Source organism: Opisthorchis viverrini, assembly GCF_000715545.1.
Source record: "Opisthorchis viverrini unplaced genomic scaffold opera_v5_54, whole genome shotgun sequence".
In the NCBI taxonomy this organism is placed as follows: Eukaryota; Metazoa; Platyhelminthes; class Trematoda; order Opisthorchiida; family Opisthorchiidae; genus Opisthorchis; species Opisthorchis viverrini.
In genome coordinates, this window is record NW_008751711.1 from 1,724,270 (window position 1) to 1,727,932 (window position 3,663).

The window sequence follows — 3,663 nt, forward strand, 5'->3', positions numbered from 1 at the left end:
CAAACCTCATCTTTCTTGCAAGTAGCGGTGTAACTCCTCCATACAAGTTCCTGTGCGGCTAATCAGCTGATTCCTAACCGTCAGAATTTCGGGCTGGGTTCGCACCCGAAACGGAACCGAACCTAAAGTGTGAGCTTCTGACTAGAAAGGCTATGACTTGAGTTCTGTTGACCTTTGAGCAGCACCAATGAATTTGTGAGCCTGCACTTTGCACCTTGAATTGAATGATTTGACACTGATCTGCGTGTGTGGACACCTATTTCTCGATGTTCCAGTACAGGCCAGCTCCCAACTAGGTGAAGTGCGTGGAGATCGTGGTGTTTATGACCGATCCGCTCGCACTGGGTACACAAAAGATTTCGCTTCGGACTTTATAGCTGCCATGATGTTGATCATGTGACCGGGTGTTCCTAGCCAATAAGTGATCGCTACTAACAGTTTCGTTCGGCAACAATGTTTTGCATCCGTGGTTGCATATATGAAGACAAAGAATAACTGACCGCAACACGTCTTCTTTCAACTTCGATAGAATCGACAAAAAGAGCTCACTGGTTGTCACTTTGAACATTGACAAAGTCGATGCACCATTCTGCCACATCGGCTGGGTCTTTTCGATTGACTCCCATCTAGTTTTGCTAACGATTTATCTGTAAGATGGAATACGTCCGAGTGAACTGCCCCTCGCATGGATCCCAAATATGGGATTATTCGATCCATTGTCGAATTTTCATNTTTTCCTCAGCTTAGTTCTCGGTCTGAGCCTCCCAAGCTAGCGTTCACGTCAAAACAAACACCAAAGGTGCAAAAGGTCTATTAACGCCCAAAACGAAATCAGGAACAGTTGTACAGTGCTTCGTATATATAGCGTAAGCGGCTATAACTTTCTGGAATTTCTGACGCGTTCTGGAGCTCCATTGGCAACCGGCATTTGGCCAATACTGGGTCCTGATTGGCTGTTGGGTCCAGACTTTCGACCAATCAGATCTCGGCTTGATGCCGGACCGGCAAGCGTTTCGAATTCTTGGTCAATCTTGCGTGGGATGGACTTCTCGGCCGTAGATGAGTGCGAGCGTTGAAGCGGGATCCGTGTGGAATTCAGCCTAACACCGTCACGGTTTATTGGTTGTCCAGCTGGAGGAGTATGTCCAAAAGCAAGGCAGCCTGATGACTAGGAATGCAATGTATGTTTCGTTCATCTTATGTTGAAAACCACGACCTTGGATGTCCATCCTAAACAACGATACCCACCATCGATTGAAAAGCCGGTGATTTGTATGCCAGTAGTGCCGCTGGTATTGTTTAATCTGTCTAGACCAGGCAGGAATTCTGTCAAAGACACGGGGTTAGTTATTCGCGAATACCACCGGGGCGAGATGGTGAGAGCGCGAATTTACTGACCGCAAGGTCCGTGGTTCAAACCCGACCTCTGTCTCTCGACTTCCCCTGTCTAGGCTTGGGCAACGTGGCAGTATCCCAGCCCTCGTGCTTCCTTCTGGTGACATGGCGGCTAGGCACCGAAAGGGTTCTACAGCTGAACGACGAATACCACCGGCTAGAGGACCACATCGGAGTGTCCACGTCGCTAAGAAGAGAATTCTGGATTTACAAGAACCTCTGCGGTGCACGGAATAATACCGGAGTAAGCAAACTGTCGCGCATGGTTGGCCTAACCATGTAGATAGCTAATGGACTTGTTGCCAGACGCTAGAGTCAATCCAGACATTCACTTTTCGCGTCGGAGTTAAACAGCACTGGACGTACCTTTTTGGTAAAACAACGCTGCAACGCCGTCTTAAACAACATCACAGTAATCTAGCTCTAGAGAATTCAGTTTTCTCCAAGCTTAAGACACAAGTTTAGCGGAAGGAGGCACCGATGAGATGTTTATCTCTCCAGTTCATGAAAATATGAACTTTGATTTACCGACAGGCATCCGTGTGTTGCGGAATTCTCGTACGATAAAGTGCCACTCAAAGAATGTGTCCTCTTCAAAAGAGACGCGATTTTTGCCGGTCCAGACGTACGTTCCTTTTGGGGTATCACTATTTTTAACGGCTTGTGACTGTAACCGAGTGACAAAATCGCTTGTTCGCAATGATAGGAACTAACGGCCTGTTGTATTTGTCAGTCACGTTTCAACAAGACTAGTGTGTGCGCTCCAGAAGTGACTTATCCCATATCAGGCCCAAGAAATCTCGAGTGCTTCACAGAATTTTTCTGTAGGAACCACCGTATGATTCGGATCAATCAAACACAGCAGTCGACCCTAAGTTTGCCGCTGGATAGTTGGCTGTTCGCGGCCGTGCGAGATACCAACTTGGCTGCATGGTCAGCTCTGAAGGACAAACAGATGTAAACCGGTTTATTCCCGACTGGTACTAGTTCCCGGATGGACGTTGCCGACTGACTGTATTTTCTCCCCAAACGCGTTGAGTATCGGTTCCGGATGAACATGTGCTCCGGTCGTTTTGGGTTGGCCGTTAGTGTATCATCCGAGCTGACTCATTGCTCTAAGCGTCAAACAGTATGGTATTCTGTCGTTCCAAGCGGACACATGATTTATGATTCTCTGTCGAGCTACTCGAAAATTATTCAGTAGCTTGAGCGTTATGTTAACGACCGTGGCGCGGCTGCGGACTATATTCGCTTAGGCATTTCCTCCCGCTAAATAATGCACATTTTGACATGATCAATGAAAATACACAACTGCTGTCTGGATTTGTAAAATTTTTAGTTTATTTTATGAATTTTACTCATTGTTCCATCGCTTTATGGGACTCCGAGTACAACTTGGAAGTGCGCGTCGGGATCGATACACAAATGGGCAATCTGCACAGTTTGGTAGAACCAGACCGATAGAAATTATGTTAATAAAACACGAACAAGAGGGGATAACGTAGCTTTGTTTTTTCTTCAGACCATCGTTACAGAAGACATTCTTTGATAAGCTGAATATAGCACCCTATCGTTAACCAATCGAACCCGTGTTCTAACTGCAAGGATTCGCGCATGCAATGGGCAGTTCACCAACGAGAATCAGATTGTGAAAATCTCGGTAGCTTGGCAGATAAGCCGTTGACCGTGTCCTTTGGATGTGAGCCTCAAAAGCCACATCCAACATAGCTACTGATCTCTGTCATACTGGAACATGATAACTGTGATGATAGAAAAGGGAGGGCATGTTAAACTATACTGCAGCACATTTCGCTTGGAATATTCTTCAGTTCACTGCGGTTCATACTCACGTCCGTTCGGCTGTAGTACGCTTTCGATGCCTAGCTGCCATGCCACACGAAGGAGGGGATCCTGCCAGGTCACCCAAGCCTAGACAGGGGAGGCAGAGGTCGGGTTCGAACCACGGACCTTCCGGTCAATGAATTCGGACTCTAACCACTTGGTCCACCTCTTTGGATTGACCGTCGCGGTATTGCTCTGGGATTGTGGAAATCATGCCGCTGCCAAATACAAAGAGGCCATTTCTCATCCATGCACACGCATACGTCCCGTCCAGATTCGACATATTCACATTTGCCCCATCTGATCAATGATGTTATGACACCGCGATATCCGGGGCGAGATGGCTCAAGTGCTTAGAGCCCCAATTTACTGACCGGAAGGCCCGTGGTTTGACCCCGACCTCTGCCTCTCGACTTCCCCTGTCTG